Genomic DNA, 27,208 nt, shown 5'->3' on the forward strand with positions numbered 1-27,208 from the left:
TGGAGGTCAATCATCTGAGCTCCAGGACATCACTGCAGGAGTTCCTCAGGGTGGTGTCCTAGACCCAACCATCTTCACTGCTTCACCAATGACCTTCCTTTAATCATAAGGTCAGAAGTGGGAATGTTTACTGATGGTTGCACAATGTTCAGCACAATTCGTGACTCCTCAGATACTGAAGCAGTCCGTGTAGAAATGCAGCAAGACCTGGACAATATCCAGGCTTGGGCTGATAAGTTGCAAGTAACATTCGCGCCACACAAGTGCCAGGCAATAACCATCTCCAACAAGAGAGAATCTAACCATCTCCCCTTGACATTCAATGGCATTACCATCGCTGAATCCCCCACTATCAACATCCTAGGGGCTACCATTGACCAGAAACTGAACTGGAGTAGCCATATAAATACCGTGGCTACAAGAGCAGGTCAGAGGCTAGGAATCCTGAGGCGAGTAACTCACCTCCTGACTCCCCAAAGCCTGTCCACCATCTACAAGGCACAAGTCAGGAGTGTGATGGAATACTCTCCACTTGCCTGGATGGGTGCAGCTCCAACAACACTCAAGAAGCTCGACACCATCCAGGGCAAAGCAGCTCATTTGATTGGCACCCCATCGACAAACATTCACTCCCTCCACCACCGACGCACAGTGGCAGCAGTGTTGCACTGCAGCAATGCACCAAGGCTCCTTAGACAGCACCTTCCAAACTCACGACCTCTACCAACTAGAAGGACAAGAGCAGCAAATACATGGGAACACCACCACCTGCAAGTTCCCCTCCAAGTCACACACCATCCTGACTTGGAACTATATCGCCGTTCCTTCACTGTCGCTGGGTCAAAATCCTGGAACTCCCTTCCTAACAGCACTGTGGGTATACCTACCCCAAATGGACTGCAGTGGTTCAAGAAGGCAGCTCACCACCACCTTCTCAAGGGCAATTAGGGATGGGCAAGAAATGCTGGCCTGGGCAGTGATGCCCACATCCCATGAATGAATAAAAAAAAAGGTTGATGCACAATTAAGGGGGTCTTTATGTCCTGTTACATTGTATCTTTGCTTTCTATCTTTGCTCTTCCAGAAATATAGCCTCTGTTGTATTAGCCTTTGCATCTTATCTCTTGCAATCTTCATAGTAAAAGGAGCTCATTCCCTTATTTATACTACTGTAATTTCCTTCTATTACATAGGAGCAGGAGTAGACCATTCAGACCCTTGAGCCTATTCCACCATTCAGTGAGATCATGGCTGATCTGCAACCTACCTCCATAACCTTAATACCTTTATATAACAAAAATCTATCAATCTCAGTTCTAAAACTAACAATTGATTGCTGTTTGTGGAAGAAAGTTTTAAACTTCTACCACCCTTTGGGGTATAAGTGTTCCCAACTTGTAAAAGGTCTGGCTCTAATTTTTAGGCTATGCCGCCGAGTCCTAAACTCCCTAACCAGCAGAAATAGTTTCTGTTTCTCTCCCCTATCTGTTCTCAATATCTTGAAAGCTTCGATCAAATCACTGCTTAACATTCTAAATTCCAGGGAAGACAACCCAACTTTGTGTAATCCCTCCTTGTAATTTAACCCTTAGCGTCCAGGTATCATTCTGCTAAATCTATGCTGCAGTCCCTCAAGGCCAATATATCCTTCCTCAGGTATGGTATCCGGAACTGTATGCAGTACTACAGGAGCAGTCTAACCAGGGCTTTGTATAGCTGAAACATGATTTCTACTCCCTGTATTCTAGTCATTTAAATGTAAAGGCCAACATTCCATCAGCCTTATTGATTATATTCTTTACTTGTTTCTTTACCTGACATTTTAATGATCTATGCATTTGGACCCCCAAGTTTTTGGATCTCCACTGTTTCTAGCTTTTCCCCATTTAAAAAGTACCCTGTTCTATCCTTTTAGGGCCACATTTGCCCAAGGACCTTGATTGATAAAACCTACTTTTTCTCATAAATGTTCAGAAAATAGTTATCTAAATGTGTAGAACTTGTAAAGTTTAATCACAAAAATATAAAATCCTATCAAAACCTTGCTTGGGACAAGCAAAGTGATGTAATGTGCCTTTGCGTTAATGGCTTACCTATCGCCCTCTAGCCGATCATGTGAGTCGCTTGCAGTTGTAGACGTATACATCAATAAAGAAGCCAACTGTGGCCCTTGTTTTGAGGCTGTTTTGCTATAAAAAAAAAGTTTTAATTTATTTTGGGAAACAGAAGTTTGCGACGTTCATCGGTAGTACTGTGCTGAATATTAAGGTAGTTAGACATTTTTTAAACTGATTAGCTTTTGAATTTAATTGGAGAAAGATTGGCGTAAGAGGGGTTGAAATAGCTACATGTATGTTTATAAGCATCAATAAAATGATTTTGCATAGAAATCCATAAATGTATTTCGGCCTTTGTTTTTCATTATTATTGGCTTTTGAGTAACAGCATTGTGGCTCCTAAGATATTGAGTTTTTGACTAAATTTTTAAAAATGCCCCCTCTTGTTATTAAGGTTGCCCAACCCGTTTTCTAGGTGGTAAAGGTCGCAGGTTTGGAAGACGCTGTCAAAGGAACTTGGCGAGTTGCTGCAGTGCATCTTATAGATGGTGCACACTGCAGCCACGGTCCACTGGTAGTGGAGGGAGTGAATGTGTAAGATGGTGGACAGGATGCCAATCAAGCGGGCTGTTTTGTTCTGGATGGTGTTGAGCTTCTTGAGTGTTGTTGGAGCTGCATTCATACAGGCAAGTGGAGAGTGTTTCATCACACTCCTGACTTGTGCCTTGTAGATGGTGGAGAGACTTTGGGGAGTCAGGAGGTGAGTTACTCGCCACAGAATTCCCAGTCTCTGACCTGCTCTTGTAGCCACAGTACTTATATGGCTGGTCCAGTTCAGTTTCTGGTCAATAGTAACCCCCCAGGATGTTGATGATTGAGGATTCAGCAATGGTAATCCATTGAAAGTCAAGGGGAGATGGTTGGATTCTTTCTTGTTTGAGATGGTCATTGCCTGTTAATTGCCACTTATCAGCCCAAACCTGAATGTTGTCCGGGTCTTGCATGCATGCAGGCATGGACTGCTTCAGTATCTGAGGAGTCGTGAATGGTATTGAACACTGTGCAATCATAAGCAAACATCCCCTGACCTAATGTTGAAGGGTAGGTCATTGATGAAGCAGCTGAAGATGGTTGGGCCTAGGACATTACACTGGGGAACTCCTTCAGTGATGTCCTGGGCTGCAAGGATTGTCCTCCAATAACCACGGCCATCTTAATTTGTGCTAGGTACGACCCCAACCAGTGGCGAGTTTTTGCCCTGATTCTCACTGACTTCAATTTTGCTAGGGCTCCTTGATGTCACACTCGGTCAAATGCTGCCTTGATGACATGGGCAATCACTCTCACCTCACCTGGAATTCTGCTCTCTAGTCCATGTTTGGACCAAAGCTGTAATGAGGCAGAACCCCAACTGAGCATCGGTGAGCAGTTTGTTGCTGAGTAAGTGCAGCTTGATAGCACAGTCAACGACACCTTCCATCATTTTGCTGATGATTGAAAGTAGTCTGATAGGGCAGTAAGTGGCTGGATTGGATTAGTCCTAGTTCTTGTCGGGACCCATCTGGGCAATTTTCCACATTGTCAGATAGATACCAGTGTTGTAACTGTATTGGCCAGGGGTGTGGCAAGTTCTGGAGCACAAGTAGGATGTGCCAGGATGTTGTCAAGGTTCATAGCCTTTGCTGTATCCAGTGCCTTGCACCATTTCTTGGTATCATGTGAAGTGAATTGAATTGGCTGAATAATGAAAAACATATCCATATTCTCACAGCAGGGAGACAATGAGGATGAGATGGGAGAGGGAGCAAAATAGTATCACTCTCTGCTCCAGATATATGCACATCTCGATTTCAAAATGTATTCAGGTTTTTTTGCTTACCACTTCAATTTATACATCCCAATTAATTAAATTTATGTAATAAAAGAGCAAAGAACAGTACAGCACAGGAACAGGCCATTCGGCCCTCCAAGCCTGAGCCGATCTTGATGCCGACCTAAACTAACACCTTCTGTACTTCCGGGGCCCATACCCCTCTATTCCCTTCCTATTCATGTATTTGTCAAGATGTCTCTTAAACGTCGCTATCGTATCTGCTTCCACCACCTCGCCTGGCAGCAAGTTCCAGGCACTCACCACCCTCTGTGTAAAAAAACTTGCCTCGCACATCCCCTCTAAACTTTGCCCCTCGCACCTTAAACCTATGTCCCCTAGTAACTGACTCTTCCACCCTGGGAAAAAGCTTCTGACTATCCACTCTGTCCATGCCGCTCATAACTTTGTAAACCTCTATCATGTCTCCCCTCCACCTCCTTCGTTCCAGTGAAAACAATCCGAGTTTTTCCAACCTCTCCTCATAGCTAATGCCCTCCAGACCAGGCAACATCCTGGTAAACCACCTCTGTACCCTCTCCAAAGCCTCCACGTCCTTCTGGTAGTGTGGCGACCAGAATTGCACGCAATGTTCTAAGTGTGGCCTAACTAAGGTTCTGTACAGCTGCAACATGACTTGCCAATCTTTATACTCTATGCCCTGACGATGAAGGCAAGCATGCCGTATGCCTTCTTGACTACCTTATCCACCTGCGTTGCCACTTTCAGTGACCTGTGGACCTGTACGCCCAGATCTCTCTGCCTGTCAATACTCCTAAGGGTTCTGCCATTTACTGTATACCTCCCACCTGCATTAGACCTTCCAAAATGCATTACCTCACATTTGTCCGGATTAAACTCCATCTGCCATTTCTCCGCCCAAGTCTCCAACCAATCGATATCCTGCTGTATCCTCTGACAATCCTCATCATTATCCGCAACTCCAGCAACCTTTGTGTTGTCCGCAAACTTACTAATCAGACCAGCTACATTTTCCTCCAAATCATTTATATATACTACAAACAGCAAAGGTCCCAGCACTGATCCCTGCGGAACACCACTAGTCACATCCCTCCATTCAGAAAAACACCCATCCACTGATACCCTCTGTCTTCTATAACCGAGCCAGTTCTGTATCCATCTTGCCAGCTCCCCTCTGATCCCGTGTGACTTCACCTTTTGTACCAGTCTGCCATGCGGGACCTTGTCAAAGGCTTTACTGAAGTCCATATAGATAACATCCACTGTCCTCCTTCATCAATCATCTTCGTCACTTCCTCAAAAAACTCAATCAAATTAGTAAGACACGACCTCCCCTTCACAAAACCATGCTGCCTCTCGCCAATAAGTTCGTTTGTTTCCAAATGGGAGCAATTCTGTCCCGAATAATCCTCTAATAATTTCCCTACCACTGACGTAAGGCTCACTGGCCTATAATTTCCTGGATTTTCCTTGCCACCCTTCTTAAACAAAGGCACAATATTGGCTATTCTCCAGTCCTCTGGGACCTCACCTGTCGCCAATGAGGATGCAAAGATTTCTGTCAAGGCCCCAGCAATTTCTTCCCTTGCCTCCCTCAGTATTCTAGGGTAGATCCCATCAGGCCCTGGGGACTTATCTACCTTAATGCTTTGCAAGACACCCAACACCACCTCCTTTTTGATAATGAGATGACTGAGACTATCTGTACTCCCTTCCCTAGGCTCATCATCCACCAAGTCCTTCTCTTTGGTGAATACTGATGCAAAGTACTCATTTAGTACCTCGCCCATTTCTTCTGGCTCCACACATAGATTCCCATCTCTGTCCCTGAGTGGGCCAACCCTTTCCCTGGTTACCCTCTTGCTCTGTATATATGTATAAAAAGCTTTGGGATTTTCCTTAATCCTGTTCGCCAATGACTTTTCATGACCCCTTTTAGCCCTCCTGACTCCTTGCTTAAGTTCCTTCCTACTGTCTTTATATTCCTCAAGTGCTTCATCTGTTCCTAGCCTTCCAGCCCTTACAAATGCTTCCTTTTTCTTTTTGACTAATTGTGAATAGTTCTAATTGTGAAGTGCCTTCTCAAACATAAACACACTCTACTCAAAATGTTCTCGGCTCTATTCTGAAAATTCCAAAAAATGTCTCCCGTTATGGTTTGGAGGGGCCGGGGCATGTGCCAAAAACTAGAAGGAGTGAGTAGCCATAGTGAAACAGAAACTAGGCATGTGGGAGTGCTGCTCTTTTCCATTGCGGGTAAGAACTTGATAATCAGATGCGAGGCACTCTCAGCGTTGCTGTACGTTGTGCAGGTCTGGCCCATACCCCACTCCTGCATCATAGCGTTTACCTGAGCCATCTTCCGCCTTATTTGGAGATTGAAAATGGACCGGTCTGCAGGGACACGAGGTTCAAACTTGTCGATAAAGGGGGGAAAATCTATCCAACACCACCCTCATCCAGATGGCCACCTTTGTCTGTGGCTGCATCAAGCTATTTGTAGACACCCCCCCTGTGCACCAACTGTCACTACATGCTGAGGTTCTACCTGTTTCCGGTGTACAAAAAATGCGTCTGGCCACGTTGCCATGGAACACTCCATTCAGTTGGACCGTGCTGTACCAGCTGTCCCTGGAAAAGTTTGTACAGGAAAACACCTTTGACCACGTGTCCATTACGTCTGCACGTAACATTCTGAAAGCCCTGCGGGAAAAGACAATGGTGGATCCTGTTAGCTCCAGCGACCCAGGTTCAATTCTGGGTACTGCCTGTGTGGAGTTTGCAAGTTCTCCCTGTGTCTGCGTGGGTTACCTCCGGGTGCTCTGGTTTCCTCCCACATGCCAAAGACTTGCAGGTTGATAGGTAAATTGGCCATTAGCAATTGCCCCTAGTATAGGTAGGTGGTAGGGAAATATAGGGACAGGTGGGGATGTGGTAGGAATATGGAATTAGTGTAGGATTAGTATAAATGGGTGGTTGATGGTCGGCACAGACTCGGTGGGCCGAAGGGCCTGCTTCAGTGCTGTATCTCTAAACTAAACTAAATGGTTTCCCTGAGCAGACTGTCAAACTCATTTGGCATAATGCTTCATCGCCAGAACTTTCAAACAAGCACCAAGTCGTACTTGGCTGGTGGTGTGAAGGGCCCTCTCCATCATAGAACATTACAGCGCAGTACAGGCCCTTCGGCCCTCGATGTTGCGCCGACCTGTGAAACCATCTGACCTACACTATTCCATTTTCATCCTTATGTCTATCCAATGACCACTGAAATGCCCTGAAAGTTATAGAACATAGAACATTACAGCGCAGTACAGGCCCTTCGGCCCTCGATGTATCCTTCCTGCATATCCAGAGTCTTATTGCCTCTGCACACTGTCCTCAAGGCGACTGCAATGGGGGAGAGACTGCTGCCCACCTCTGTCTGGAATGTGCCTTTGTAAAGCAAGTCTGGAAAGAGATGCAGTGGTTTTTGTCCAGGTTCATCCCAAGCAGCTCCGTAATGCATGACTCAGTGCTGTATGGGCTGTACCCAGGGACGCGCACACAGATAAACATCAACTGCTGCTGGAGAACCATCAGCTCAGTGAAAGACACACTTTACTCTGCCTGAAACTTGCTGGTCTTCCAGTGCAAAGCACTGTCCATGACCGAGTGTTGCAGACTGGCACATTCCAAGGCCCAGGACTACATGCTGAGGGGCGCACTAAAGGTTGGGGCAGCCGCTGCAGAGGCTGAATGGGGAAAGGCCACTGTGTAAGACCCTCCTGCCGTAGTATACCGAGGGGCTGGAAACTATGTAAAACCCCTCTGACTGTATGCACCAAAAAATGTTTGACGTGAAATGTAAATATACATCATAAATATAACCAGTAGTGACGCATCTCGTACTGTGTTGGAAGAAACTGGTCTGTTTTGCACTTTATGTAATGTCTAATGTAAATTGTTATGTAATGTATTTTTACAAATTTTATGAAGTATATTTTTGGAAAAACAGATCTGTTTAATAGTTAATGACAGATATTGTATGTTACTGTCAAAATATTGACTGATTAGCCAACAACTTATTGATTGTTTAAACTCAATTTTAAACTAGTCAGGTATTTTAAAACTTGAAAATCATTGATAATCCTACAAAAAGACACACTTGACAAAGCCATTTGTGATCATTTGAGATTCTTGTCCCTGCTACTCTTGACTATGCCAGGTTGATGCACCTGTTTGTTAGTGTGTTCTGCTCAATATTTATTCCTCAATCAAGATCACTTAAAAACCTGGTCGTTATCGTATTACAGTTTTTGGGAGCTTGCTGTATGCAAATTGGCTGCTGTGTTTCCTATGTTACAATGGTGAATATTCTTCAAAAATACTTCATTGGCTGTAAAGCACTTTGAGATGTCTTGAGGTTGTGAAAGGTGCAGTATGAATGAAAGTCATTTTTTTTCCCTTGTGCTAAGTTACATAGAAATTACAACATGAAAGTGGGTTGTTTGGCCCAACCAGTCTGTGTTGTTTATCCTTCACACGAGCAGTAATCCAATTTCAGGTGCCTACCCTGGAGATATATGCTTTATCCCCCATCCTTAAATAATGACACTGCCTCTGTTTCAGTCACTAATTTAGGCCAATCCATTGCCTCACAACTCCGTGTTTAAAAAAAAAAAATCCTTGCTCCCTGTTCTAAATTTCTTACATTTAATCTTTATTGTGAAACGAGAAGGCTGAGGGATGACCTAATTGAGTTCTTTAAAATTATGAGAGGTTTTTATAGTGTAGACATGGGAGAAGTGTGCTTTCACTTCTGGAGTAGAGCAGAACTAGAAGCCATAAATATAAGCTAGTCACCAAGAAATCAAATAGGGAATTCAGAAGAAATGGCCTCACGCAGAGTGTGGTGAGAATGTGCAACTTGCTCCAGTGGGGAGTATTTGAGGCATATAGCATAGCTGAATTTAAGGGGAAGCTAGATAAACATGAGAGAAGTGAATAAAGGGTTGTGCTGATAGAATTATATGAGGAAAGATGGGAGAGGGCTTGAGTAGAGTATAAAAACCAGCATGGACTGCTTGGCCCGAATGGCCTTTTTCTGTATAATCTGTGTCCACTCGTTCTAGACCCTTCAAGCATTGGTACAGTCTGTTTCTATCTACTCTGTCCTATTTCTTAATAATTTTAAACATCAAATCCCCTCATCTCGTTTGTAATGAAAACAACCCTAGTTTTTCAAGTTTTACTTTGTATTTGTGTTTCCTCGCACTAGGCGGCATTCTAGTGAATCTGCACAGTTCCAGCTCTAGATCCTGAACATTTTTCACAGTACTCTCCTGCCTTCCACCCTATCACAGACCTTCCCTTTTGTTCTTTCCTCTCCTCCCCCTTTCCCTGCCTGTTTACTTGGTTAAGACTTGTTAGATTTCTAACTTTTGCCAGTTCTGATGCAAGGTCATTGAACTGAAATGTTAACTGTCTCTTTTAGCCATCTCTGTTCTATATTAAATTCGGGGTATGGGGCACATATTCCATTGGAAGCTCCCATATTAACTTGGTCACATGCAAAAATGCATTATAAATCCTCTCATTTACTCACATTTACTGACAACTAATTTCACCTTTTTGTTGCCATTGCACCATCTTATTGATATCCCCTTGCAGCTTCCTTTAGTCGTCATAATACCTATGTCTCCGGTATGAATATTTTCTTCCTTTATTTCTGTATGCCAATCATTGATGCATACAATGAACAGAAGCACTCCCAGAACAAAACTCTGTCCAGCTGGCCTTAAAGTGAACTGAGCAAAGATCACAAATATGTGACTGCCTTATACTTTTTAAAACTTAATACATTTTTGGTTGGACCAAAAGGGAGGGAGTAAATGCCCCTAATGGAGGGGCACCACTAATTTACAGTAACAAAAAACAAAAACTTTAAAGGAAATTTAATTCAAATTAAAATAGCGTGCCCAGAGGAGGTGATGCACTCCAGTTCCCCCAGTGCCCACCAGTCGCAGAAGAGTGGCTACCTTATAGCGGAGCACAATTGGGACAGAGTAAAATGAACCCACCTACAGCAGTACCCCATCCCTTGCCAACCAATAACAACACTTGAATAAATAACAATGGGTATCTCTTCAGAGCAAGTAGCAATACATCATTTTGTTTTTGGAGGTTTTAACAGAACTTATAGCACCACTCTAATTAAATGCATTGTTTTATCCCTAAATGCATACAGAATAATTAAAAGGATAGAATAACTAAAAGGGTTAATTTTTAACTGCATGAAGGTGAATGTGCTCTCAATGTAATTATTTTATTACAGTACATACTGTAACACTTTTTTAATCATTAATCATATTTACAAATGAAGTAAAACAGATCGTAATAGTTAGACAAAATACATTGGAGGCCGGAAATCTGAAATATAAACGGAAAATGCTGCAAATACTCAGCAAGTCAGGCAGCATCTGTGCAGAGAGAAAGAGATCAGAAGCATTAACTCTGGGGAGAATTTAATGCTGGCGGCGGGAAACTGACACCGAGATCCCCACATTGCCTCTTTTCTGGAAGGCCTGCCGAATTTAATGCCAGTCATGAACTCAAGTGGACGTGGTGCGCCTTCCACAGGATTTAGGATCCCATCACTGGAAGTCCCAACCTTGGAGAGCTGCCGGCAGCTGCAGCGCCACTGTGGAGGAGGTGGCTGCAACTGGAGGTGACCATCCTGGCGGCTGAGGAGCGTTGCTGGAGTTAGGCCTCAGGTAGGCTGGGGGTAGGGGGTTGGTGGCCTTCAGCGTCCCCTTCCCCCTTCCTGATGCTGGGTCCCTGGTTCAGGCACTGTGCCTTTGAATGAGCGACACTCCCCCCAGATTACTGTAAATTAGATGCTCCCAGTGTGGAGCTTCACTTGATGGAAGCATAGGCCAGAGATACAGTCAAGGCATTGTAGTGCCAGTTCTCCAACTTGTGTTTCTGTTGGGTGAGGCTCCCAGCTGATGCCACAAGATTTGTAAAAAAAAAGTTCTTTGTTGTGGACAATTCTGAACATTGCATTCAGAACTCAGCAAAAATATGACAGTGATGTGCATTTCTATTCTATTTGGGTCATGTTGGCAGTTTGACTGGCAGCTCCTTCCTGTCAGAAAGGGTTCCCCATTAGCGCCACCAATCAAAGTGGACAGTATTGTTCTGCAAACAACTTCCATCGAATTTGGAGACAGGAAAAGTATTTCAACCTATCAGTGGTGAACACCGAATTGTCTGAATGGGTTCACAAATTGCTTATTTATTTGTCTTCATATGATAAAGATAACTTTCAATGGCTGGCTTAGTAACTTTTGGGAGAATTCATGAACAAACCTCTTCTTCCCACTTTGTCTCAGTGCCTCCTGCCTGCCTTACTCTGGAGGAATGCTGGACTTTTGTGAATTAACCCTTAAAAGCATGAATCTGACTTCATATCGAAAAAAAAAAATAGCTTAAACCAAAAATCCCTTCTCGGTCAAATGGTGAGGAAACTTGAAATGTGACATTTAGCAGAGAGAGGGATAGACTGATTTGAGGGATATAAGAGGGTTTGGGGAACAGTTTATAGGGTCAGAGAAAGAAGTTGAGTTGTGGTGATACAAAGAGAAATGGAGCAGAGAGAGATACTGACAAAGTGGAAGAGATTATGGCATGGACAGAAGGAAACCATCAGGAGACAAAGACTGGGAAGACAGAACTGGTGAGAGAGGCAAGATTTACACATCACCACAAAAGTAATACTTCTAAGAAAAAAACATATCTATGAGAAAGAAAAAGACAAGGTCAGAGCTCACAGTGACACACTATCTTTTCCTCCTTCAAACTCTGCTAGAAAAGTATCCACAGTATTAATTTCAATTCCAGAAACTGGTGAGCTAATCCTGCCACCTTTAGGTTGAATTATGAATTGCAATTTTGGTTAAAATGTATGTCGAATAAGTTCTAAATTGTATATCAGAAGTATTTTTACTTCTGTCCCCTTTGTGGGAAGGTGTGCATTGAAATCACCTCCAAATGTACACAATCTGCTTGTGAAGACAACAAAAAATAAAAAAAAATAACAATCTAGTGCTGCAAATCTCAAAAAAAAGATAGTGCTGGAAGTACGCAACAGATCAGTCAAGCATTCTGATGGAATTGGATAAAAAAAGAGGGTAGAAGCAGATACTAAATCAGAGAGCAAGGATTACTAAACTGCTCAAGAGAAACTGTTGGGCGCCAAGAGGCAATGGAAATTCATTAAGTCACAAAAGAATGTGCAGATAATTAAGAGGGTGCAAAGACGTGGAAGAGTAGGTCCACCAGTCTCAGGAAAAATAAAGGGTGCAGTCCCCCTCCCAGAATGATTTCTGTTGAATGGTCTATACCCGAAATGTCAACCTGCCTTTCCTGCCGCCAGGCAGCAACAAAAGTCCCCTGTTATCTTCAGTTACTTTCTGATTGGGATTCATCCTTCCAGGATACTCTTGTTCACTCCTCCATCACCCCACTTCCAGCTTCCTTTCTTGTGCAAATGCAGCAGATACAACAGCTGTTCAGTTACCACCTCCCGTACAGCTGTAAGATACCTATTTCTGTATACTGTATTTGCTTCTCTCAGTGCAACCTCACCTACATTGGGAAACCAAATGCTGATTAAGTGACTGATTTACCAGCTGCCTCTGTTCTGTCAGCAAGTATATCAGCTTCCCTGTGGCTTGCCATGTAACGCTCACATTGCCACTCTGATTTCTTTTGTCTTTAGCCTTCTACACTGTTCAATGCAAGATTTAGGAACGGTATCTCATCCTTCTCCATAACCATTTGGTCCTTGGTTGCACCTCTCTTTTCTTTACAACAAGGGTCACTAGTGATTCGTGGTGGGTATGTCACTGTCAGTGGGAGGGGAGGCAGATTGACACATATTAGTATAGGCTCTTTGTCAGACTGAAGTTCTAGCCAAGGGATGTGGGACTTGTGCCCAGGGTGTTGCTCCTGCATCATGCTTTATTTCTCCTTTCTCCAATTTGTGTGCTCACTGTCTCGTCCAGCCGGATGGAACGGCTCTCGCTTGGTTCCACTCTTATCTAAGACGAGCTAGGGTATCACTTTAATTGGCTTCTCTTCCTGCTCGTGCACCGTTACCTCTGGTGTCCCCCAAGGATCTATCCTTGGCCCCCTCCTCTTTCTCATCTACATGCTGCCCCTCGGTAACATCATCCGAAAACACAGCATTAGTTTTCACGTATATGCTGACGACACCCAGCTCTACCTTGCCACCACCTCTCTTGCCGCCTCCATTGTTGCTAAATTATCAGACTGTTTAACCAACATCCAGCACTGGATGAGCAGAAATATCCTTCAATATTGGGAAGACTGAAGCCATTGTTTTCAGCCCCCACTTCAAATTCCACTCCCAAGTTACTGACTTGGCAACTGTCTGAAACTCACCAGCCTGTTGGCAACCTTGATTTCACATTTGATCCCGAAATGAGCTTCTGACCGCATATTTGCGTCATCACTAAGACTGTCTATTTTCATCTCTGTAACATCGCCCAACTTCTTCTTTGCCTCAACTCATCTGCTGCTCAAACCCTCATTCATGCCTTTGATACATTGAGATTTGACTGTTGCAATGCACTCCTAGCTAGTCTTCCACATTCAACCCTTTGTAAACTTTAGGTCATACAGAACTCGCCTGTGTCCTAACTTGCACCAAATCCCATTCATCTATCACCCCTGTGCTCACTGACCTCTGTTGGCTCCTGGTCAAGCAAGACTTTGATTTTAAAATTCTCAGCCTTGTTTTCAAATCCCTCCATGGCCTCGCTCCTCCCCATCTCTGTAATCTCCTCCAGCCCCACAAACCTCCAAAATATCTGCACTCACTTTATTCTGGTCTCTTGTGCATCCCCAGTTTTAATCGCTTCACCATTGGTAACCATGTCTTCAACTGCTAGGCCCTTAGCTCTGGAATACCCTCCCTACACCTCTCTGCCTCCCTAACTCCCTTTCCTCCTTTAAGACACTCCTTAAAACCTTTGTCTTTGACCAAGTTTTTGGTCATCTGACCTAATATCTCCTTATGTGGCTCGGTGTCCTATTTTGTTTTATAATGCTCCTCTGAAGGGCCTTGGAACGATTTATTAATGTTAAAGGTGCTGTATAAATATAAGTTGTTTAATTTGTTAAATATATTAAGAGAAGCCAGCTCCACAGGTTCTATGTTAGCATATCTGTAGTGAAAATGAGGTGGATCTTTTGTCTTGATTCTTGATCCTTTGGTTTCTTCTAGCTGTCAAGTCATTCTTGAGTGTGTGCTCCATATGGACGATGATTGATTAGGTATAGGATTTTAGATCTTCATTAAAGTCTTGGGATCCTGAACAACAATCGTACAACGATAATCCCCAGCACCAAATCTCCACAGATGGATCAAGTATTTAGTACTTGGATGTTTTCCAGATATTGTTACGCAAGTGCTTCTGCTTAAATTTCTTTTTTGACGACTTGTGTTAAAACTGAAAAGATTTCTTGGATGTTTTTTTCCCACCAAATTCACCAAAGGAACACTTGAGATGTTGTTTGAAAGCCACCTCTGCTGGAAATCATCTTTTTTTTTGGCTCTGAACAACAGAACCTTTGATGACCTGGGGAAAAATGGTTACAGAGAAGCCACATGTTTATGGAGGTCAGAAGGTTGACTCTCTGGGGTTTGAACATTGTTTTCACTTTAATTGGGTGTGAACTGCTTGAAGACAGTTGGTGTTTTCCTGCCGGGGGGAAAAAGGAAACCACCCAACTCACCACCTTCTCTACTTCTTCGAAGAAATCCTGCAAAGATCCAGTGTGGAAGAGCTAAAATCCCTGGTGCTGCATAGCTCCTGAGAAGTTGAAAAAATCCTGCGATTCAAGTGTGTGCTGGAAAACCCTGATGCCACATTTCTCCAAGAAAGCTTACGAGACTAATTCTCAACATCTCCAGAATTGACTGCTTCTGAAACGATTCCAGTGACCCGTCTTCGTATACCCACACGCCAGACCAAAAAAGGGACAAATGACTTCCTTCCATATTTTTTTTTTTTGGCAAAGAGTTAGCAAGTATTTGGCCAAAGTATTTGTTTTCTCTTTTTTTCTGTGACAGACCTCTGCAGAGGGAATTGTATTTTTTTCAGTATGAGTGTGTAATTGGGGAATTTAAACAGGGAGCTTCCATATTTCAATCTGTGTGTTACGCTTTGCTTCATTAATGTTTAAGTCTTGTTTCATAACAAACTGAAATTTTCTGTTTATTAAAGAAACCCAGTTAGTGTATTTTATTCTGGAATTAAAAAATAGAGTATGTGATTGACCGCATTGGTAACTGGGTAAATATTTAAATATATGTTGTGAGCTGTGGAGAAGTGGAACTAGAAAAGACAGTACACTTCTCCCGCTTTGGTTGTAACAATATTGTAGGTAGGCTGTCTCCAGTTGTTGCAGTTAGTAAATCAAATAACTGCGTTTTTTTCTTCTTGTGTCCATTCTGTGCACAGATACAGACCTGCAGTTAGTGTAGAAGCTTATGTGATTAATTGAACTCTACTTGTGTACAGTTGGAGTCCATGAGAGTTTCGTTGGCTGCCTTTACTTCTATATTGAGCCAAAATAATGTCAGCTGAGTGATACATGGAATTATTTCCTACATCATCTTGCTTTGTTTGAAAGTCATCCACCTTGATTCAGGTCATTTTGCCCTTGCAGAGAACCCGTGCTGTTTGAGGGAATACCTAGGAGACAGTTTTGCACCTCTGAGCCGTGAACATGCGAGTGTGACTATGTATATATTTTTAAAAGCCATTTATTTTGTAAAAATAAATTATGGACGACTGCTATTAAATTGTAAATGTGGATAATTTTAATTCATTCAGTTCTTTCGTCCAATTGTACACCAAGAACATTACAAACTGATTTACCCTGTAATTATGCAACTAGCTGCTATTTAAAGCAACTGCATGCATAATTTTTTAAATAAATGCAAGATTAATGAGATGGCATTGCTTGAACTGTAAATTTTAAAAGGTTATATTAGGAAATATGCCCTCTAATTCAATTAGTTGCATCTATCCATCCATCCTATAAATCAGCTGGAATATCAGATGCAGACTCTATTCTACGGAGTGATGTGTAGGGAAAATTTGGTCAATTAACAGGTGTGCATTGATGTTTAGTTACATTCTGTTCTGTATGTCCTTGTGGAAAGTGGAAACTTGCACAGCAGCAAGATGTAGTTGTGTTTTTCTTTGATCAATTGGTCATTAAATCGAAACATTATCAACTTTACTGCTAATAATGGAAAATTTAATAACTTTTTTTGATATCTGCTAAATGAGAATATTCCAATGTTTTGCAATCTTGAATACTGTTGACTGAACTGAGCCTGCTGTCAAATATAGGAATTAGAGTACATTGTATCACTTTTAGCAAAGTAAAGCTTTTGCTGGAAACAGCTTTGACATAAATGAACATCCACTGGTCACTGTGATCCTTCTAATGCACAATACCATGTATGGTACAAGGAAATCCTATTGAATTACTAACTTGGCAAAGTAGAATTACATTGGATAATTGAATACTTATAGCAAAGCTTTTGAGAATTCTGTAATTATAAGTCAGCTTTCAGAAATCAGTAGACTTCAGTATCACCTTATACATAAGCAGACGTGTCTTTACTGTTTTTCAATGTTAATTTCAGACTGAAAAGCATGTCTGTGCTAATATTATGGAAAAATATACTTTTCCTGGCAAAGACTAGAAATTTGGGCCCCAGCACTCCAACAGATATATTTTAAAAGTGTCCACGCTAATCAAATTATTGTAAATATATTAAAAAGCATGATCTCTAACACAAATACAGAAAATGCTGGAAAAACTCAGCAGGTCTGACAGCATCTGTGGAGAGAGAAGCAGAGTTACCATTTCAGTTAAGTGACCCTTCAGAACTGGCAGGTATAAGAAATGTAAAAGATTTTAAGCAAGTAAAGCGGGGGTGGGACAAGAGATAACAAAAGAGAAGGTATTGATAGGACACGGTCACAGAATAGCTGACCAGAAGGTCATTGAGCAAAGGCGAACAATATGTTAATAGTGTAAAAGCAAAATGCTGCGGGTGCTGGAAATCTGAAATAAAAACAAGAAATGCTGGAACCACTCAGCAGGTCTGGCAGCATCTGTGGAAAGAGAAGCAGAGTTAACGTTTCGGGTCAGTGACCCTTCATCGGAACTGTTAATATGTTAATAGTGTGCTGAAAGACAAAGCATTAGTACAGATAGGGTGTTAATAGACTGAAAACTGAACAGCCACAAGCACAAACATGAAAAAAACACAGTGGGTAGGCACAGTAGAAACAAACTGGAAAAAATTAAAATAAAATAAACACAAAACATTAACAATGTAGTAAATGAGATGCTGTTCCTCGACCCTGCATTGATGTTCACTGGAACACTGCAGCAATCCCAGGACAGAGATGTGAGCAGGGTGGGGGGGGGGAATCTGTTGAAATGGCCAGCAACTGGAAGCTCGGGGTCATGCTTCTGGACTGAGCGGAGGTGTTCCGCAAGGTAGTCACCCAGTCTGTGTTTGGTCTCCCCAATGTAGAGGAGACCACATTGTGAGCAGCGAATACAGTATACTACATTGAAAGAAGTACAAGTAAATTGCTGCTTCACCTGTAAGGAGTATTTGGGGCCTTGGATAGTGAGGAGAGAGGAGGTAAATGGGCAGGTATTACACCACCTGCGCTTGCAGGGGAAGGTGCTGTGGGAAGGGGACGAAGTGGTGGAGGTAATGGAGGAGTGGACCAGGGTGTCGCGGAGGCAACGATCCCTTCGGAATGCTGACGGGAAGGGAGGGGGAAGATGCCTTCGGTAGTGGCATCATACTGGAGGTGGTGGAAATGACGGAGGATGATCCTTTGGATATGGAAGCTAATGAGGTGGCAAGTGAGGACAAGGTGAACCCTGTCACGGTTCTGGGAGGGAGGGGAAGGGGTGAGGGTAGATTTCTGTTTTTATTTCAGATTTCCAGCATCCGCAGTATTTTGGTGTTTAATTCACTACCACTTCTCTTCCAGGAAAGTCTACCTTGAAGAAGTTCTGCTCTTCTCTCAGACAGGATTTTCGTTTGTCTCTTTTACCTTGTTCACCTTCATTGATTTCAATTCCCCTCCTGGTGTTTGATAAAGTGTCTACCAAAACTCGTTTTCACAGCCACATCTCCTTCCTCAGTGACTGTCTTCGGCTCTGACGTATTCCACGTGGACTCCAACTGCAGTTTCACCCATCGTGTTCTGAATCCACCCAGGATTACAGGTATCTCCGAGAAATACAACATTCCTCAGACTGCTGTTCTCGCCGCATCCTGAGATCCACACTCAGTGCTATGCGCCACTACATGTACACACTGGACCTCTCTCTCCAGAAGCACCGCCTCAAGCTATCTCAAAGCTGTTCTACTCCACAGTTTCATTTCATCCTTCGTCTCATCTGACGCATTAACAAAAAACTTTTTTTCTTCCTTTCAGGTATTAAGAAACGCAACTCCAGCAGCTGATGGGGACTAATGCCCCTCCAGATCCTTCTTCCCCTTCACTTCCCTCTGACCCCACCCCTTCTGATCTAACACCTTGCTGTGTATTCACTATACCCTCATCCCTTCTCCTCTCTGATGCTGAACACTCTGTACTCAGCAAAGGACTCAGTTTTATCCCCTTACGCCCCCACCTCAATGAAATTCGTGCTCAGGATGACGTTGAGCTTTTCTTCCGTCGCCTCCGGGCTCACTTCTTTGACCAGGAGTCCTCCCCCGCCGATCAGCAGACCCTTTCACCCGCCTCCAGCATTCTCCCTCTACGTGGACCCCTCCCTCTGGCCTCTTACCCGCTCTTGATCTTTTCATTGTAAACTGTCGGCGAGATATTGGTCATCTCAATTTCTCTGCCCCCTTCACGCACTCTAACCTATCTCCCTCTGAACTTGCCGCACTCCGTATTCTCGGGTCTAACCCCGATATTGTCATCAAACCTGCAGACGGGTGGTGCTGTTGTCGTATGGCGTACCGACCTCTACCTTGTAGAGGCTCCGCGCCAACTCTCAGACACTTCTTCCTACTTCCCCCTGGACCATGACCCCACCACTGAACATCAAGCAACTGTCCACAGGACTGTCAGTGACCTCATCTCCTCTGGAGATCTTCCTTCTACAGCTTCCGACCTCATAGTCCCGCAATCCCGGATAGCCGGCTTCTACCTCCTTCCTAAAATCCACAAACTGGACCGTCCCGGCTTGTTCCTGCCTCACTGAACTTATTTTTTCCTATCTTGACTCTATCTTTTTTCCGCTGTTCCCACCTACATCTGTGACTCTTCTGACGCCCCACGTCATTTTGACAATTTCCAGTTTCCCGGCCCCAACCGCCGCCTCTTCACTATGGACGTCCAATCTCTGTACACCTCCATTCCCCACCAGGACAGTCCGAGGGCTGTCCGCTTCTTCCTTGAGCAGTGGCCCAACCAGTCCCCATCCACTGCCACCCTCCTCTGCCTGGCTGAACTTGTTCTCACATTGAACAACTTCTCCTTCAACTCCACTCACTTCCTTCAAGTAAAAGCTGTTGCTATGGGTACCCACAGGGGCCCTAGTTATGCCTGTCTTTTTGTGGGATATGTTGAACATTCCTTGTTCCAGTCCTACTCAGGCCCCCTGCCCCAACTCTTTTGCCAGTACACCGATGACTGTATTGGTGCCGTTTCCTGTTCCCGCCCCGAACTGGAAAGCTTTATCAACTTCTAACCTCCACACTTTTCTCACCTTTATGTGGTCCATCTCCGAATCTTCCCTTCCCTTCCTCGACTTCTCTGTCTCCATCTCTGGGGATAGACTGTCTACTAATATTCATTATAAGCCCACCGACTCCCACAGCTACCTCGATTGCACTTCTTCACACCCTGCCTCCTGTAAGGACTCCATTCCATTCTCCCAGTTTCTCCGTCTCCGACGCATCTGCTCTGATGATGCTACCTTCCATGACAGAGCTTCTGATATGTCTTCCTTTTTCCCCATACGAGGATTCCTCTCTCTTCTCTCTTCCCCCCCACCGCTGTGGTTGACAGGGCCCTCCACCGTGTCCAGCCCATTTACCGCATCTCTACCCTCACCCCTTCCCCTCCTTCTCAGAACCGCGACAGGGCTCCTCTTGTCCTCACTTTCCACCCCATCAGCCTCCATATCCAAAGGATCATCCTCCGTCATTTCCGCCACCTCCAGCATGATACCACTACCAAAGGCACCTCCCCTCCCTTCCCCTGTCAGCATTCTGAAGGGATCATTCCCTCCACGACACCCTGGTCCACTCCTCCATTACCCCCACAACTTCGTCCCCTTCCCACAGCACCTTCCCCTGCAATTGCAGGTGGTGTAATACCTGCCCATTTACCTCCTCTCTCCTCACTATCCAAGGCCCCAAACACGCCTTTCAGGTGAAGCAGCGATTTACTTGTATTTCTTTCAATGTAGTATACTGTATTTGCTGCTCACAATGTGGTCTCCTCTACATTGGGGAGATCAAGCGGAGACTAGGTGACCGCTTTGTGGAACACCTCCGCTCAGTCCGGAAGCATGACCCCGAGCTTCCAGTTGCTGGCCATTTCTACAGACCCCCCTGCTCTCATGCTCACATCTCTGTCCTGGGATTGCTGCAGTGTTCCAATGATCATCAAGGCAAGCTCGAGGAACAGCATCTCATTTACCAATTAGGCACGCTGCAGCCTGCTGGACTGAACATTGAGTTCAATAATTTCAGAGCGTGACGGGCCCCCCATTTTACTTTTATCTTTAGTTATTTTTCCTTTTTTCTCTTATTTTTTGTGTTTATTTTATTTTAGTTTGTTCAATTTGTTTCTACTGTGCCTACCTACTGTTTTTTTCATGTTTCTGCTTGTGGTTGTTCAGTTTTCAGTCCATTAACACCCTATCTGTACTAATGCTTTGTCTTTCAACACACTATTAACATATTGTTTGCCTTTGCTCCATGACCACCTGGTCAGCTATTCTGTGACCTTGTCCTATCAATACCTTCTCTTTTGTTATCTCTTGCCCCACCCCCGCTTTACTTGCTTAAAATCTTTTACATTTCTTGTATCTGCCAGTTCTGAAGAAGGGTCACTGACCTGAAATGTTAACTCTGCTTCTCTCTCCACCTTTTTTCCAGCACTTGGTTATTATTTCAGATTTCCAGCATCCGCAGTATTTTGCTTTTATGATCTCTAACATACCTACTCGTCTAACAAATGCCTATCCGATGTTGCTTTGCTTAGAAAGGTGAAGTTAACGCTTGGGTATGGCTGTATGTTTTTTATTCGTTCTTGGGATGTGAGCATTGCTGGCAAGGCCTGCATTTATTATCCATACCTTTAAATGCCCTTGGAAAAGTGGTGGTAAGTCTCCTTTTTGAACTGCTCCAGTTTATATGGTGTAGGTACACCCATAGTGCTTAATCTGTAGAAGTTTGATGTAGCTGAATAGCTTGCGAAGCCATTTCAGAGGGCAGTTAAGAGTCAACCACATTGCTGTGGATCTGGAGTCACGTATAGGCCAGATCAGATAAGGATGGCAGATTTTCTCTCCTGAAGGTCATTCGTGAACCAGATAGTTTCATTCTTAAGGAGACTGGCATTCTATTCTAGATTTATTAATTGAATTTAAATTCCCCAGCTGCTGTGGTCGGACTTGAACTCCTGTCTCCAGAGCATTAGTCTGGGCCTCTGGATTACTAGTCCAGTAGCATTACCACTATGCTACTATGCCCCATCAAGTAATTCATGTACTTATATTAATTTTAGGGCAGTATGTAGCTTTAAGACAGAATGCATCTTAAATAAGTGGAAAATACTTTTATACTTTTATTTATTTTACTTATTTAGAGATACAGCACTGAAACAGACCCTTCGGCCCACCGAGTCTGTGCCGACCAAGAACCACCCATTTATACTAACCCTTCAGTAATCCCATATTCCCTACCACCTACCTGCACTAGGGGCAATTTGCAATGGCCAATTTACCTATCACCTGCAAGTCTTTGGCGGTGGGAGGAAACGGGAGCACCTGGCGAAAACCCACGCGGTCACAGGGAGAACTTGCAAACTCCACACAGACAGTACCCAGAATTGAACCCGGGTCCCTGGAGCTGTGAGGCTGCGGTGCTAACCACTTCCCAACTACTTTTCCTGTTGTTTGTATGGACATAATGTAATGCTTCAGCTCTTGCCAGAGTGTTAAAATGCCCCATTACTTTATGGGATTCATAAGCTTGGTAACCATATAATTATTGTAAACAGTAAAATACATATATTGGCACACTTTGTTTATATTCCCATAAAATAGTAATACTGAACAAAGTTTGTCTTTACAATTTTATGAAATTATAAATTGAAGTAAAATCTACTAGTACAACAAAGTAACTGGATTGTTTCATTTAAAAAATCAACCTTGATATGTATATTTACATATTTAAATACACATGCATTTAGATCTTTTCAGACCTCATTTTTCTTCTAACATGTCATTGAAACTAAACCTTTTATGCATTTTTTTTTTTTACTTCCAGTCAGAAGGCATTTAAGATGCATCTTATCCAGCTTGTAGGTGCATATCTCATTGTTGGCCTGTTTTATCTGCCAGTTAATTTGGACCAGGCCTCCTTTTGCCACACTGATAGTTAAATTTCAGTAAAATTACCTGTTTTTCTTTAACTTTATTCTGTTGCTTTTTCCTGTCACTGTCTATTTATCTTTTTTGTGTGTCTTTCACCTCTACTGTTTGTAACTTTTATGCTCAACTTTTTCTCATTCTTTATCTGTCCTTTTGTAAGTCTCCTTTTATCACCCACACTTTTTGGGATTTTCTTCTCCCTGCTGCTTTCACATGCGTTCAAATCCTCTGAAGAAGGAATTTTCCTCCACACAAGATCAGGGGGCAGGTTGTTCAACCTTGCCCGTCTAAGAGCGAAGTCCAAAGTACGGAAAGTCCTCATCAGAGAACTCCTCTTTGCTGACGATGCTGCTTTAACATCTCACACTGAAGAATGCCTGCAGAGTCTCATCGACAGGTTTGCGTCTGCCTGCAATGAATTTGGCCTAACCATCAGCCTCAAGAAAACGAACATCATGGGGCAGGATGTCAGAAATGCTCCATCCATCAATATTGGCGACCACGCTCTGGAAGTGGTTCAAGAGTTCACCTACCTAGGCTCAACTATCACCAGTAACCTGTCTCTAGATGCAGAAATCAACAAGCGCATGGGTAAGGCTTCCACTGCTATGTCCAGACTGGCCAAGAGAGTGTGGGAAAATGGCGCACTGACACGGAACACAAAAGTCCGAGTGTATCAGGCCTGTGTCCTCAGTACCTTGCTCTACGGCAGCGAGGCCTGGACAACGTATGCCAGCCAAGAGCGACGTCTCAATTCATTCCATCTTCGCTGCCTTCGGAGAATACTTGGCATCAGGTGGCAGGACTATATCTCCAACACAGAAGTCCTTGAAGCGGCCAACACCCCCAGCTTATACACACTACTGAGTCAGCGGCGCTTGAGATGGCTTGGCCATGTGAGCCGCATGGAAGATGGCAGGATCCCCAAAGACACATTGTACAGCGAGCCCGCCACTGGTATCAGACCCACCGGCCGTCCATGTCTCCGTTATAAAGACGTCTGCAAACGCGACATGAAATCGTGTGACATTGATCACAAGTCGTGGGAGTCAGTTGCCAGCTTTCGCCAGAGCTGGCGGGCAGCCATAAAGACAGGGCTAAATTGTGGCGAGTCGAAGAGACTTAGTAGTTGGCAGGAAAAAAGACAGAGGCGCAAGGGGAGAGCCAACTGTGCAACAACCCCAACAAACAAATTTCTCTGCAGCACCTGTGGAAGAGCCTGTCACTCCAGAATTGGCCTTTATAGCCACTCCAGGCGCTGCTTCACAAACCACTGACCACCTCCAGGCGCATATCCATTGTCTCTCGAGATAAGGAGGCCCAAAAGAAAAAAAGAAAAAAAAAGAACTCTCCCTTCTGTATGTGTTATAACAGCTTTACTTAAACAGCTTGCAGCTGTTTACTGCATTTTGCATAGAAAAACATCTCAAAGCACTTCATGAGATGTATGGAAAATAAAATGGACACTGTGCCAAAAAAGATGTTCGGGATAATCAAGAGGTCGGTCAAATAAATGAATTTTAAGGAGGGTCTTTAAGGAGGCAGGGGTGGTGGAGGGTGGGTTTAAAGAAGGAATTGCAGAGTGTGGGTCCTGGGTGGCTAAAGACATGGCAGCCAATGATGGGGCAAAGGGTGGGATGGGGATGTGCACCAGAGGCCTTAGTCAGAGGAACAGAGTTGTCTGGTTCGTTGAGGGTTTGGAGTAGGGTACAGTGAAGAAGCTTGCAGTTGGTTGTTGTGGGTGGCCTGGGGGGGTGGGGGGAGGGTTGGGGCAATGTAGAAAATAGGAGTGGAGTTGTACAGATGCATTTGGAGGAATCTGAAGGTTTTGGTCTTCAATCACTATTGAAAAGTGCTTTTGTTCTGGGAGCAGTTGTGGGAAGGAGTGGAGCTGCCGGTTTTTGGCAGTAGTGGGGAGGATGTGGCATGTGTTTCCTTTCCCTCTACTTTTTGCTATTCTGGGTATGCTGTTGAAATAAATAAATATGCAGCCTAACTTTTTTTTTCTCCAGTATGCCAATGTTTCTCTAGTATGTCAGTGTGTAAGAAATTCTCCATTTAAAAAAAAATCTTAGCTCTGCTCACCATTGTTGTCACTTTTGTTCGTTTGTGACTTTATTTTCCAAAACCCACTTTGCAGCCATATTTCTTTCTTTTCTTGGAGAATGTTAGCTGTGAGGAAAGATTGGATAAGCTGAGGTTATTTTCTTTGGGACAGAGGAGGCTGAAGGGAGATTTAATTGAAGTGTGTAAAATTGAGCAGCCTGGTTACATTCGCACCACACAAGTGCCAGGCAATGACCATCTCCAACAAGAGAGAATCCAACCAACTCCCCTTGACATTCAACAGCATTACCATCGCTGAATCCCCCACTGTCAACATCCTGGGGGTTACTATTAACCAGAAACTGAACTGGACCAGCCATATAAATACCGTGGCTACAAGAGCAGGTCAGAGGCTGGGAATTCTGAGGCGAAGAACTCACCTTCTGACTCCCCAAAGCCTGTCTGCCATCTACAAGGCAGAAGTCAGGAGTGTGATGGCATACTCGTCACTTGCCTGGATGACTGCAGCTCCAACAACATTCAAGAAGCTCAACACCATCCAGGACAAAGCAACCCGCTTGATTGGCACCCCATACACCACCTTCAACATTCACTCCCTCCACCACCGATGCACAGTGGCTGCAGTGTGTACCATCTACAAGATGCACTGCAGCAATTCACCAAGACTCCTTTGACAGCACCTTCCAAACCCACAACCTCTGCCACCTAGAAGGACAGGGGCAGCCAATGCATGGAGCACCACCACCTGCCAGTTCCCTTCCAAGCCACATACCATCCTGACTTGGAGCTATAGTGCAGTTCCTTCACTGTCGCTGGGTCAAAATCCTGGAACTCTCTTCCTTACAGCACTGAGGGTGTACTTATGCCACATGGACTGCAGTGGTTCAAGAAGGTGGCTCACCACAACTTTCTCAAGGGCAATTAGGGATGGGCAATAAATACTGAACTAGCCAGCGATGCCCACATCCCATGCAAGAATAATAAAAAATGATAGTGGGTAGGAAAGACCTGTTATCCTTAGAAGAGAGGTCAATAACCAGAAGGCATAGATTTAAAGTAATTGGTAGAACAGTTAGAGGGGAATTGAATGGAATTTTTCTTCACCCAGAAGGTGGTGGGCATCTGGAACTTGCTGCCTTGAAGGGTGGTAGTGGAGGAAACCCTCATCGCATTTTTAAAAAGTACTTGGATATGCACTTGAAATGCTGTAAGGCTACAGACCAAGAGCTGGAAAGTGGGATTGGGCTGGATGGCTGTTTGTGCCGAATGGCCCCTTCCCTTGCTGTAGATATCTCTGATTCTATGGTTAATCACTGATATCGCTGATATTCTATGTTCTTCCACAGTGTTCTTCCGATCATTGCAATCTGGTGTGTTATCATGAACTGTCATATCCATTTCATTGATTTCTCTTCAGCAATGCTTTTAAATCCATTAGGATCTCTTTTGTATTGATACCTGGTTTACTTGGGCAGTGAACTTTGCCTGTTGTTCTTCCCTCCCTTCCTGCATTTGGAGTCATTATGGCATAGGAGGAGACCATTCGGCCCATCGAGTCTATGCCAGCTCTCTGTAGAGCAATCCAGTCTGTCCCATTCCCTTGCTCTATCCCTGTAGCCCTTTAAGTTTATTTCCCTCAAGTGCCCATCCAATTTCCTTTTGAAATCATTAATCATCTTCACTCCACCACTCTCGAAGGCAGCGAGTTCCAGGTCATTACCATTTGCTGCGTAAAAAGTTCTTCCTCACACCCCACCCTGCATCTCTTGCCCAAAACCTTAAATCTATGTTCCCTTCTTATTGTACCATCAGCTAATGGGAACAGTTTTTCTTTGTTTACTTTATCTAAACCTGTCATAATCTTGTACACTTCTATGAAATCTCTCCTGAATCTCCTTTGTCCCAAGGAGAACACCCCAGCTTCTCCAAACTAACCTTGTAGCTAAAATCTCTCATCCCTGGAACCAGTCTGGTAAATCCACTCTGCACTCTCTCAAGGATCCTCACATCCTCCCTAAAGTGTGGTGACCAGAACTGGATGCAGTACTCTAGTTGTGTCCTAACCAGAGCTTTATAAAGGTTCATCATAACTTCCCTCCTTTTGTACTCAATCTCTCTATTTATGAAGCTGAAGATCCCATATGCTTTGTTAACTACTCTCTCAATATGTCTTCCACCTTCAAGATCCATGCACATGAAGCACCAGGTCTCTCTGTCCCTGCATACTCTTTTGAACTGTGTCATTAAATCTATATTGCCTCTCCCTATCCCTTCTATCAAAATGGATCACCTTACACTTCTCTGTTTTAAATTCCATCTGCCACTTGTGTGCCCATTTTGCGAGCCTATCTATGTCCTTTTGCAGTCGATTTGTATGATCCTCACTGTTTGCCACACCTACAAGTTTGGTATCATTGGAAAATTTGAAATTTTACTCGACAATATCAGTCATTTTTATATATATATATATATATATATATATATATAT

General features: G+C 43.8%; 1 protein-coding gene and 1 long non-coding RNA gene across 4 annotated transcripts in view; both read left to right on the forward strand.

Annotated features, from left to right (window-relative positions):
• The window catches only part of LOC137355466 (adenosine kinase-like), a 240,118-nt gene that overhangs the window by 53,018 nt on the left and 159,892 nt on the right, over nucleotides 1–27,208 (forward strand). The window lies entirely within an intron of this gene.
• On the forward strand, nucleotides 10,348–16,225 carry LOC137355468 (uncharacterized). The gene is made up of 2 exons (XR_010970931.1): nucleotides 10,348–10,664; nucleotides 14,204–16,225. It is a non-coding gene; the product is annotated as an uncharacterized lncRNA (long non-coding RNA).

The sequence above is a fragment of the Heterodontus francisci genome, chromosome 42 (assembly GCF_036365525.1).
Source record: "Heterodontus francisci isolate sHetFra1 chromosome 42, sHetFra1.hap1, whole genome shotgun sequence".
In the NCBI taxonomy this organism is placed as follows: domain Eukaryota; kingdom Metazoa; phylum Chordata; class Chondrichthyes; order Heterodontiformes; family Heterodontidae; genus Heterodontus; species Heterodontus francisci.